The sequence below is a fragment of the Procambarus clarkii genome, chromosome 50, assembly GCF_040958095.1.
Source record: "Procambarus clarkii isolate CNS0578487 chromosome 50, FALCON_Pclarkii_2.0, whole genome shotgun sequence".
NCBI classification, from domain to species: Eukaryota; Metazoa; Arthropoda; class Malacostraca; order Decapoda; family Cambaridae; genus Procambarus; species Procambarus clarkii.
Window position 1 is genome coordinate 14,906,274 of NC_091199.1, and position 13,703 is coordinate 14,919,976.

General features: G+C 43.3%; 1 long non-coding RNA gene across 1 annotated transcript; it reads left to right on the forward strand.

Annotated features, from left to right (window-relative positions):
• Positions 1–1,214: 1,214 nt before the first annotated feature.
• LOC138351613 (uncharacterized) lies at positions 1,215–7,229 on the forward strand. The gene is made up of 2 exons (XR_011222565.1): positions 1,215–2,981; positions 5,984–7,229. It is a non-coding gene; the product is annotated as an uncharacterized lncRNA (long non-coding RNA).
• Positions 7,230–13,703: the final 6,474 nt, after the last annotated feature.

Sequence of the window (13,703 nt, forward strand, 5' to 3'; positions counted from 1 at the left end):
AAGGCTTTATTGCAAAGGCTTTATTGCAAAGACTTTATTCCCCTACAAATACTCGTTTTAAACTTGTATATTTGAAGTAACTGGTATATTGTTCCCTTTTTTTGCTGGGACCAACAGGTAAGGGGTTTGGTAGTGAATTGTAACGTGGACTTGTGCAGTACGGACGTGTTCTAGTACGAAACCTTTACATCTTTCCTCAATCATGGCGGCTTTGTTTACATCTGATTACACACCAGTCACACCATTGACCAGCTGAACCTGGGGACTTGAGCCTAGCATAAGGGAACGTTAAACGTCCTGCTAAACAGACTTATTTTGAACGTTTAACCGCGTGTCTGTCAGTCTCGGCTGATCACTTATGAAAGAATATCTGTGGTGGGTGTGGACAAGAGCACCACACGCAGCTGTTACAGCGGGTACAACCAGCTGTAACAGCGGGTACAGCCAGCTGTAACAGCGGGTACAGCCAGCTGTAACAGCGGGTACAGCCAGCTGTAACAGCGGGTACAGCCAGCTGTAACAGCGGGTACAGCCAGCTGTAACAGCGGGTACAGCCAGCTGTAACAGCGGGTACAGCCAGCTGTTACAGCGGGTACAGCCAGCTGTAACAGCGGGTACAGCCAGCTGTTACAGCGGGTACAGCCAGCTGTAACAGCGGGTACAGCCAGCTGTAACAGCGGGTACAGCCAGCTGTTACAGCGGGTACAGCCAGCTGTAACAGCGGGTACAGCCAGCTGTAACAGCGGGTACAGCCAGCTGTAACAGCGGGTACAGCCAGCTGTAACAGCGGGTACAGCCAGCTGTAACAGCGGGTACAGCCAGCTGTAACAGCGGGTACAGCCAGCTGTAACAGCGGGTACAGCCAGCTGTAACAGCGGGTACAGCCAGCTGTAACAGCGGGTACAGCCAGCTGTAACAGCGGGTACAGCCAGCTGTAACAGCGGGTACAGCCAGCTGTAACAGCGGGTACAGCCAGCTGTAACAGCGGGTACAGCCAGCTGTAACAGCGGGTACAGCCAGCTGTAACAGCGGGTACAGCCAGCTGTAACAGCGGGTACAGCCAGCTGTAACAGCGGGTACAGCCAGCTGTAACAGCGGGTACAGCCAGCTGTAACAGCGGGTACAGCCAGCTGTAACAGCGGGTACAGCCAGCTGTAACAGCGGGTACAGCCAGCTGTAACAGCGGGTACAGCCAGCTGTAACAGCGGGTACAGCCAGCTGTAACAGCGGGTACAGCCAGCTGTAACAGCGGGTACAGCCAGCTGTAACAGCGGGTACAGCCAGCTGTAACAGCGGGTACAGCCAGCTGTAACAGCGGGTACAGCCAGCTGTAACCAGCTTACAACAGACATCTGTGAGCTATCGCCCGTCTACAAGACAGCAAGGGGCCAGGAGGGGGGGGGTACTATACTAGCCAGTCGCGTTCAGAAACAAGTATAGTCACGGGGGACTCTCCTTGCCACGTGTGGCACAACCTGGCCATATATAGGCAACACGTAGGCCTATCCCCCCCCCCCCTCTCCCCCAGCAGCATAGACCTGTGAATAGATCACAAGCATTTTATGTGCTATCACTCCATGGTCACTTCGAATTGCGAAGTGAATACCACAATCTGCATTCTGTTTTTCTTCTAATGCCTCGGTGACTTTGTCGTAGTGGTCCAGTAGCTGTGAGAGGCAGGAATGGGCTAGCATCTGTCACTCAACCGTCACTCCCTTACGTCAACGACATCCTTCTCCTTTGGTGAGGTTCTGAACATCTTCAAGTTTGTTATTGAATGAACATTCCGAGGGTCGCAGATTTATAATTGAACAGAAGAACCGCAGTATTTTTCATTGCTCCTTCACTTCGCGGTGTATATATCCCGTTGGATATTCTTCACCGTTGAGTCGTAAGCAAGTGGTGAGTAGGGATATATACCTGAGAGGTATACTCTGCTTCTCGCTGTATATACGAGTTTACTTTGAAGATGGATTATGTTCATGCAGCCAGAGTGCACAGTATGCAACAGCGGCTCCGGTTCGACTTTGAAAATGGTCCTTCACCGTTGACAACGGTGATTTTGGCATCGAACCTGCTCCGTTCTTGAATGTTGTTGCCACTAGTTAGGCACTGTTATGCCAGACACTGAACATGCTGGCACTGTTACGCCAGACACTGAACATGCTGGCACTGTTGCGCCAGACACTGAACATGCTGGCACTGTTGCGCCAGACACTGAACATGCTGGCACTGTTGCGCCAGACACTGAACATGCTGGCACTGTTGCGCCAGACACTGAACATGCTGGCACTGTTGCGCCAGACACTGAACATGCTGGCACTGTTGCGTCAGACATCAGTGTCCACGCGGCAGTATCTCTGACAAACGAACAGAAGATCCTTAACAGGTAGTTAGGCTTCGCGCGCTCGTTTCGCGAACGCCCTCCAAAGGTTTCAAAACGCCAAGAAACGGTCAATCTAAAGTGCCGTTGTCCTGACCTACCAGAGGATCCGAAGCATCAGTCGAGACAGTACGTCAATTTCGCGAGCCGCTTCCATTTTCTAGTACGACGATTTTGGGGGGTCTTAGGTAGAGTGTACGTCAACAATGAGACGCTCCATCCTCCAACCCGTAGGAGGACGGGTTGTAGGATGTTTATGTACAGAATATGGACTACGGAAATAGTCTGTAGTTCGAACCTATGACTCGAAACATTTCCTTCAGCCTCTGCTGAAAACAGTACCCAAGTCAACGTAATCAAAACATCTTAACCTAACCTTACCTAGATCTAACTATTCATAACTCCCCAGTAGATAATAATATTTATATTTGCGCAAAAAATTGTTTTATTTACACTATTGGCAACATTTATTCATTGCCGGTTGGTTGCCAGAGGTATTCGTCAACTGCTGACTAAAACGTCAGCAGCTGTCAGTGGGGGCGGAGGACGGGCTGACGTCAGACGTGGGGCATTTGGTCTCCAGTATAACAAGGCGAAGGTACCATGGAATTTAGTGAGGCTAGTTCGTAAATACCAGGAGCCAGATTCACGAAGCAGTTACGCAAGTACTTACAAACCAGTACATCTTTTCTCAATTTTTGGCGGCTTTGTTTACAATTATTAAACAGTTAATGAGCTCCGAAGCACCAGGAGGCTGTTTATAACAATAACAACAGTTGATTGGCAAGTTTTCATGCTTGTAAACTGTTTAATAAATGTAATCAAAGCCGTCAAAGATTGAGGAAAGATGTACACGTTCGTAAGTACTTGCGTAACTGCTTCGTGAAACTGGCCCCAGGCGTCAGTTTGAAGTAGTCAGTGTGACCATCTTGGCCACGATTCATGGAGCATTTACGAAACCTGTGCATCTGTCACTAATCACGGCGACTTTGTTTACATTTACTGAACAGTTTACGAGCTTGGCAGCTTCACAAGCCAAGGTTATTATTGTTATAAACAACCTCACAATGCTTTTAGGGCTAATAAACTATTATTGAATGTAAACAAAGCCACTGTGATTGAAGAAAAATGTAAAGATGTCGTAGGTGGTTATGTAAATTCTTAGATTTCGCTGGTTGGATAAAGATAGGTGGTTGCTATTGTAATCCTTGATGAATCCTTGTCCAGGCCCGGGTGGTAGGAGAGCGAGTCAGGCGAGTTCAAGTTACTTTCTAGCGAGATATTAATGCACATCCCAAAACGAGAAGAGTAGCTTAGGCTATTTCCACCAACCACTCGCTGTACGGTGACGCAGGGAAGCCATTGTTGTGTTGGGATGGTGATTGGGATCTGGGATCTAGGAGGCTGTTACCGACTTGCCACAATATCTAATAATGACGTTAATTCAACGCTGAATGTTACGTCAATAACGTTGTCAACGGTTTACCCGCGCATACGTCGCTGACTGGGGCGAGGCTGCCAGTACTCACCACGACTAATAAGGCATCCACACAAACCTTTACCAAGCTTGCTATCAGTATTATTTACATGCACATTTCAAGATAAATGAACCAATATTTAATTATCAAAATGATCCTTGCTATTGCATATAGTGATTCTGAACTGATTTATCTTCAGTTTGGTGTATAAATAATATTATGATACGAGGCTTTGTCAAGGTCTGACGTGAACACCTTTGTAGGTATAATATAGTCACTTTGTGGCTCGAACTGCAGCCGTGTAACAGGAACCTCTGGGTCTCTGTACTAGACTTTATAAGTAGGCTAAGACTATAAAGTTCACTTTAACAGTATATTATTTAAAGATACAAGAGACTGTGGCAGGTTTTACATAATACAATTGCTGTATAATATTAAATGCTTTATACAATTTGTAATTTTCTTATGACAACTGGAGAATATTCTGTTTAACCAGTGATGAATTATATGATTAGTCAGACATTTTGTAAATAGGTTTCTTGAATATGCTAAGAGGAGTCCATTATGAAGATTAATGAACCATGTAACATTCCGATAATTAGCTTTGTATATATATATATATATCTATATATATGTCTTTACATGGATAATGGCTGCTGTGTAAACAATGTTTTGTAATTCCATTTACCTGGGCTGTGAATGGAGTTAATGTGACTGGGACATTTTGCAAGTCCTGGTTGAGTCTCGACAACAACCAAAAAAGTGTCACCTGCCATTAACCCTTACACTGCTCCAACCCCTTATGAGATTTTTTTCCCCCTTTGATATGTTAACTAAAGTCATGCGCCCCCTTCATGTGGTACTTGTAAATAGCTGTGCAGTTCAGGGGTAAAGCCAGAGTGAGACAAAAGGACCTTAACTCAGGGTTCTTTCTGCTGAAGTGTCAGTAATTTACTTACAATCAAGCAGATGCATATACAGCCATACAGAGAACAGGTGTATTTGAATGTAAAGTAATTTTAAGCTCTCTTCAATGGACTAGAGTAAGGCCAAATACAGATGTCGACAAGAAACCTTTCCGAAGTTTCGAATCACATTATTCATACGCAAGATTTAAGACGAATTTAATCGTATTTCATTTACTACAAACATTTAATATACGCACTGTACCTATGTTTCATTGTTCCAAATGATATATGAGCTAATATAGCTTCAATTTTGGGTATAAAATAACGCTGTGATTCGAAGCTCCTTTAAGGTTTCAACTGGACATCCCAGTACATTTTTAAGAGTAAACAGAGACTGGAACCGGGTTCCAAGAAGAGTTTTGAAGTCCTGCGCGAGTCTTGGCCAGTTGTGGCGGAGGCCGCAGATGCAGCCTGAAGAGATGGAGTCGCTCTGAATTACTATTAAGTAAACTTAACAAATTTATTGTCTTATAAATCATGCAAAGCTTTGTTGGTGGTCACAGGCACGCCATAATATTGCTAGGTGTTTACAACAACTTGGTGATAATATCGCTAGGTGTTTGTAACCAACATTTGATGATATCGCTAGGTATTAAGGGCAGCTTAACATACCTTCCACTGTAAACTTGTGTGAATACATTAATTTTTCCAAGCTTGCTAGTTCTGGTGTCCATACAAGTATTACACAGTCTCCCCGTAGTTCCCCCTCATAGTATTCCAGGTACAAACATTGCAAATGGCCGCCCGTGTGTTTATATCGTGTCAACCGGTTGTCTTACCACTCTTGGCATATTAGTCAAGTAAACTGTACTTAAGAAACTAGCTATTTTTTTAAGATATTTTCTTTGCATTTTTATTAATCTGTGAATCACTTGGCAAATAAATGATACAGTAAAGATATTTTTATTACTACCCTTAATATGTTGGTGCACCGAGCTAGTTTTTTTTATCCAGATAACCCATTTTTGTTATCCAGCTAGAAAATATTTAACCAATTATCCCGTTTTCTTTAAGAAGCTTGTTCATTTTCTTTATCTAGCTAATGCTCTTATTTTCTCCTCCCATTGTTCCTTGGCTCTCCCTCACGTTGTGGTGCTACACTTGCCACCAACATCTCGGGATCATAAGTAAACCTGTTTTTGTTCTCATTAAAGGATATGGCTGAGGAGACGTCTACAGCCCGACGTCCGGTCCAGAGGGAGCAGACAGAAAAGGCAGGTTGTGGCGTGTGTGGAAGAGAAATTTGTGTTTATACAAGATGGCGTGTCTGGCTGTGCTCGGGTCGACAGCAAAATGATGCACCATTGAAATGCTAGGAACTCCATTTGTTGATTTATTATGCACCCCATACCCATCCTATGGGCAATAGTAGAAAGTGTTGGGCACATAATGGAGGTCCAGAATGCTAATCTGCCATAGTATTAAAACAAAAACACTCGGGAGAAAAAAAAACATTTTAGACTTAATGAGTCGTAATGGGAGCTGACCTATCTTAATGGGGGGCAATGGGGCTGCTCCCAACCCTCTTATGACAGTCCCCTACCCTCCACCATTCACTATGCAAAGTTGGCTGAAGGTAAGCCTTCGCATCTGGCCTCCAACTTAATATAAAAATTATATAAATTATAATTCATTGTAAAGAGAGCATTAGATAAAAGGAAACGTAATCATTCCATTCAATCCCGGCCGGAAATGAAACCCAGGATCCCTGATTGTGAGTTGAGAACGAAGTCAACTTCTGTAATGTATTTTATGAAACTACAAATGGCGCCGCCTCTGGACGCAAGTTATATAGCAAATGTTAATTAAACACCTGCAAGAGTGAAAACAATATCTGCACTGTGAAAACACTTGCAACACTTAAATCACCTGCACTCCTGTTGCAACACCTGCACCTCTACAAAAACATCTGCAACTGTTAATAAAACTTTTGCAACCGTGTTAAAAAAAATACTGTTTAACATCTGAAACATTGTTAAAATAAAATAATAATATTAAAACCCATAAAACACACTTAAAACACCTGCAATACTATGGTAAAGGAACCTACTTAACTAGTGATGATAACCAGGGTATTCTGTATACTTAAAATGATACATGTGTTAACGAGAAGTTTATGTATTATGTATCACTAACAGTATGTATACTTCGACTTTATAAACAGACATGCTAGCTATTCAAAAGCTTTGCAACATGCTCTTACTGAACACCAACAACATGTTATCATGTATACAGGTATACCCAACGGTTGTTATACCCTTTCAAAATGTGTTATACACGGGACTGTTGTATATTACATATACTCTGATGTATAATACACATGTATTAACTCTGATGTAATGTATCTTCTATTATTAAACTATGTATCCACATTTTCTCAAATAAATAAATAAATACTGATTTATGTAATAATTTTCCTCCATATATTGATCAGGAATATAAATAAGTCCAAGACAAGTAGATAAGATGTTCCACCACCATAATGTGGACTTGTAAATATAATTAAGAGTTGAATGTGAAGACTTCGTCTGGGGCAGCGGCGAGGCCATTGTCACAAGAGGGGAGTCTACATCAATGTGCAGTTTTGAATTTTCCAGTAATGTCCGTCCCTCGAAAACCACTTTGGGCGAGTCCATTATTTAAGGGGAGTCCTTGGGTGGGTCCATTATGAAAATAGGGGTGTCTGTATCAATGCGCATTTTTTAATTAAATGTGCATTTCAAGACATTTTTTGAATTTTCCAATAATGTCCTTCGCTCGAAAAGCACGTTGGGCGAGTCCATTATTTAATGGGTGAGTCCTTGGGTGGGTCCATTTTCAAAATAGGGGTGTCTGCATCAATGCGCATTTTTTAATTAAATGTGCATTTCAAGACATTTTTTTAATTTTCCAGTAATGTCCTTCACTCGAAAAGCACGTTGGGCGAGTCCATTATTTAATGGGTGAGTCCTTGGGTGGGTCCATTTTCAAAATAGGGGTGTCTGCATCAATGCGCATTTTTTAATTAAATGTGCATTTCAAGACATTTTTTGAATTTTCCAGTAATGTCCTTCGCTCGAAAAGCACGTTGGGCGAGTCCATTATTTAATGGGTGAGTCCTTGGGTGGGTCCATTTTCAAAATAGGGGTGTCTGCATCAATGCGCATTTTTTAATTAAATGTGCATTTCAAGACATTTTTTGAATTTTCCAGTTATGTCCTTCGCTCGAAAAGCACGTTGGGCGAGTCCATTATTTAATGGGTGAGTCCTTGGGTGGGTCCATTTTCAAAATAGGGGTGTCTGCATCAATGCGCATTTTTTAATTAAATGTGCATTTCAATACATTTTTTGAATTTTCCAGTAATGTCCTTTGCTCGAAAAGCACGTTGGGCGAGTCCATTATTTAATGGGTGAGTCCTTGGGTGGGTCCATTTTCAAAATAGGGGTGTCTGCATCAATGCGCATTTTTTAATTAAATGTGCATTTCAAGACATTTTTTGAATTTTCCAGTAATGTCCTTCGCTCGAAAAGCACGTTGGGCGAGTCCATTATTTAATGGGTGAGTCCTTGGGTGGGTCCATTTTCAAAATAGGGGTGTCTGCATCAATGCGCATTTTTTAATTAAATGTGCATTTCAAGACATTTTTTGAATTTTCCAGTAATGTCCTTCGCTCGAAAAGCACGTTGGGCGAGTCCATTATTTAATGGGTGAGTCCTTGGGTGGGTCCATTTTCAAAATAGGGGTGTCTGCATCAATGCGCATTTTTTAATTAAATGTGCATTTCAAGACATTTTTTGAATTTTCCAGTAATGTCTTTTGCTCGAAAAGCATGTCGGGTGAGTCCATTATTTAATGGGTGGGTCCTTGGCAGGGTCCATTATGAAAACAGGGGAGTCTACATCAATGTGAATTTTTTAATTAAATGTGCATTTCAAGACTTTTTTTTATTTTTCCAGTAATGTCATTCGCTCGAAAAGCACATTGGACGAGTCCATTGTTTAATGGGGGAGTCTTTGGCAGGGTCCATTTTGAAAATAGGGGGGTCTGTATCAATGTGAATTTTTTAATTAAATGTGCATTTCAAGACATTTTTTGAATTTTCCAGTAATGTTCTTCGCTCGAAAAGCACATTGGACAAGTCCATTATTTAATGGGGGAGTCATTGGCAGGGCCCATTATGTAATGGGGGAGTCCATAATAAAATATGAATTCCACGAGGGTTTATAATGATTCTAGTTGTGTTCCGTTTAAAATATTTATTTAACCATAATCATTTATGGTTAATATTTTTTTAACCAAGCTCATAATCAAACCAGAGGGGATCTGGCTCTGTGATTACACAGGATTAAGAACAGTCATGTGAGAATTTTTTTGCTGTTTTATTATATACAAGAAACAGTATAAACATGTATATGTATAAACTATGTAAATTTATACATGTATAAATTTATAATTATCTACGTATAAACATCGTAAATTTATACAATAACAAATTTTAAAAACCAAATGGATGCAAGCTGCAGTAAAGGAGCCACTGACTTAGGTGACTGAACACTTAGTCTATCTGCTATCCTTCGGTCACTGGAGGAGCCTCACAAGGCAAACACTCCCGGGGTCATCACAGCACGACTCCTCAGCCAGGGAAAGAAGTTTGAAGAAGTAAAAAAAAAAAAAGTCATGTTAAGAGACAGCAGACGGGAGGGATGTGGGGGGAGGGAGAGGAAATAGAAAGTAAAACGGGGGGAAAAAAAGGAGAAATAAGAACAAAATTGGACAAGTGATAACAAAGAAATAGAAAAGCAAGGGAGGAGGAGAGAGAAAGTGGAAAGGTAGGAAGGGAAAAGAAAGCAGAATAAAAGTAAAAAATGAGGGAACAGATATTTAAAATATGAGAAAGAAAGGGAAACACAAAGTTAGGGAAGAAAACAGTTCACACCGAGAAGGAATACAACCAGTAGGAAGAGAAAGTGAACATTAAGCAAGGGGAAAACAAATCGAGGGGGTGGAAGTGGGCGAGAGAAAGCGAGGGTGTGGTGAGAAAACAAAGAGATAATTAAAAACTGAAAATGAGAAAGCAAAAATAATGAGATGACTAAGAGCGGCGGCTCCAGAATTCTTATATCTGGGGCTTAGTAGCAGCAGTCCGGTTGAGGGGCAGCAGTCCGGTTGAGGTCAGCTGTACGGTAGAGGGGATGCTTGGAGGACCCGGCCTGAAGCTGCATTTGCATAGCAAACAGGTAATTAATTATCAAAAGAAGGCACCAAACCGGGACACATGTAGGAATATGTAGCACCACCAAATGTGCTGAATAATCAGAGGGCGCTAAATATCACCAAGGATGCCAATACGAGAATAGAAATGCATAAGGCGAATGATATCAAAAGTATCCGAGTCACCAAGAATTCTATCGAGGGACAAGTGACCGCGAGGGATGGTTGGAAAGCACACGCTCATCCCAGAAGTCAGGACATTCAACAAGGATATGAATGACTGTAAGAGGGACAATGTAGTTTGGACAATAAGGAGCAGGGCGGCACTCCATTAAGTGACCACGAGTTAAGCGTGTATGGCGAATATGCAACCTTGCCAGAGCCGTTTCCCACCATCGGTAATGGTGGTAGGAGGAAGGCCATGGGTGACACACTACTCTTTAAGAGTACTCAGTTTGTTACCAGCAACTAAAGACCAACAACCCTGCCAACGGGTAAGGATGGAGGAATAAATAACTGGGTAAAAGTTGGAATAAGGAATACCTTTATGGGAGATGGGACAAGAGTGGACAGCTGCTCTAATGGTGGCGTCTGCACGTTCATTTAAAGAGACACCAACATGGCTGGGAACCCAGCAAAACCCTACCGACTTAAATTTACTGGAGATAAGAAACTGTCAATGTTGAATCTCGACGACCACGGATGGACTGGATTAACGGACTCCAGAGCTATGAGAGTCAACTACAACCACAAAGGAGGACTGACAACGAGAAAGCAGGAGACGAAGAGCATAAAGTTCTGTCGTGAAGATGGTAGTCTCCGGAGGCAGGCGACACACACACGTGTGTCGCCTGCCTCCGGAGACTAGCAGGGCAGCCAGGGAGGCCGAGCGCGGGCCAGTGTAGGAAGGGGTGTGTCGTCCCCAGCGGTGCTCCCCTTTTTAACAGGGAAGTCCTACTGAATCGTCCATCCTCCCACACAGGTGCAAAGACCTCATTCCCACTATCGCCCCAGCCATCCACTTAGGGCAGCCCCTCACGGGCGATCCCTCCAGCGGGCGGTCCGATGATTCACAAGGACCCTACGTGGTGCCCTTCCACACGTACAACACCCAAAGAGGGGCAGGAGAGGGGCGATGGCAACCCACACCGGTCCCAGGGAGGTCACCGGTACGTGAGCCCCTCACCACGATAAGGCGACACCACGGAGGGGATCTGAATAGCAAGCAATACTGTTTTCTTACCGATGTCGTGTTATACAGATTCACCATAACATAGTTGTCTAATGATTTATTCACACTACATCTAATTACAAAAACCATTTTCCATGTGAATAATACAAACAATAATTACATTGAATTGCATTAGGAGGTAAGCCATCATAATGATGATATTCACCGACTTATTAATAATATGAAGCAAAAACATATATTCATTCAACTCTCAACTTAAAGGCTGAGATAACTGCTACAGCAGTGTGGTTATTTTTTGTTGAGATTGGAAGTAAAAACATTTATGATGCCTTCAACATTCAGATGCTTGGCTCTTCTCCAAGTTATAGATACAAGTGAAGCACGAGACGTTCTGGTGCCAATGTTGTTGTTCATCAAGTTTGTCACTCACAATAGAGTTCAAGTCTACAGTTTTGAATTATTATACATCGTTATATCTTTTCAGACTGATTATGTCTTATTTCCGATCATCTGCTCTTTGCGGCAGTGAATATAAGCAGCATCCTCACTGAAATACGACCTGATTGAATTTGATTAGGAATAATTGGATATTAATTTTGTCAAAGAGCTACATTTACATGCTACATAGAAGTCACCTGATATACACCAGCTGACAGATCTGCAAAACATCACGGTAAAGTTTAAGCATCGTAACAAGTAATTATCAAAAGAAGGCACCAAACCTTCTATGTACTATGACTATGTAGCACCACCAAAAATCACAGAATATTCAAAATGCGTTAAATATCACTAAGGATGCCAATACGAAAACTAAAGCGCATAAGGCAAACGATATCAAAGGTATCAGATTCCCCAAGAATTATATCGAGGGACGGTCGGGAGCAAGACACGCACATCTTATCACATATTGAACAAGGATATGCATGACCATAAGAGGGACATCAATGCAATTTGGACAACTAGGAGCAGGGTGGCGCTATTAAGTGCCCCACGAGTTAAGCGTGTATGACCTATACAAAACCTTGTCAGAGCCGTTTCCCACCGTCGGTTACAGTGGTATGAGGAAGGCCATGGGAACACACTACCCTTAAGAGCACGCAGCTTGTTACCAGTAACAGAAAATTAACAACCCTGCCAAAGGGCACGGATCAGAGTATACAAGATTGCACAGATTTCACCATGAAGATGCTAACCTCCGGAGGTACACGATACATATAAGATTGGTCTGGAAACACAACACAGTATCCAACACCGTCGGCAGACTTACACCCACCTGTGAAGAGGGCAACCAAATGTGAGTGCAAAGAAAAATGTCAAAGGAAAATGCATTTCAGAACAATAGGAAAAGTAGAAGCCTTTACCACGTGGGTGAAAGACTTGCAGAGCTTCACATGTGGGACCTGCCGAGGTGGTAAGGATGAAACGACACGGAGACACGTTACTAACACAAACTGAAAGGGATGCTTGTAAGACACGAGAGGAGTGTGCAGAGCGCGCGAATGCATATCAGCATTGAGCACTCCGGGAAATATGGGACAAGTAATAGCAAAATACTGTTTTCTTACATACGTGTTATACAGAACATCTGGCTCGGAGGTAAGAGTTATGGGGCGACCAAGACAAACCAGTGTCAAAGATCAACCCCGAAAGTTTAGCAGAATCCTTATAGAGAAGTGGACTTCCATAAAGGAAGAATAAGGAATGACCTTGTGTGTGTAAAGCCATAGCACAAGTCTTAGATGTATAGAACTTGAAACCACGATGGGCCTCCCCGTCGTGTACTCCATACTCCAGTACGGAGTGCAGTACACGTCCTGACGATTTCTTCCTCCATAAACCACCTCGGTGACTCTGTGCATACCTTTGTTACTAACCCCACCCGTACTGGTACATGTGTCGTTGCTGCTGCTCCTTCTCAGGCAGTAGCTTACTGCTTAGCCTCGTTGTCCAGCGTTGGGAAGACACCTGTTAGGATCTCCAAAAATGTCCCGTTAAATGCCAGTATTGGCACTTATCCTTCCGCACCTTCCCGAGAAGCACCGTAAGCACCATCACCATGGTCATACTAGCAGCAGCACCACCATAGTAATACTTTGGTGGCATCAGGTCAGTGTTACTAGCAGCTACAGCAGCAGGAGCTCAAGTGCTACCAAGGAGCACCAGGGTCCAGCAACAGTGCCAGCAGCACACCAACACGGTGCCATTCACCCAAGGTCTCCAGGCCTCTCTAGCACCGGCGTGTTCGACCACTTCACCGAAAGTCTCGCTTGGCCGCCGGTTCAGGCTTCGGGAGTATTAACTCAAAACCCCCAGTACTGTTTACACAGGCTGCCAGCACCAGCGGCACAGGCCCCCCCCCCCCGGGCACACAGGGTCTGCCAACAGCTAAGCAGCAGCATAGGGTCTGCCAACAGCTAAGCAGCAGCACTACAAGGTCTGCCAGCAGCTAAGCAGCAGCACTACAGGGTCTGCCAGCAGCTAAGCAGCAGCA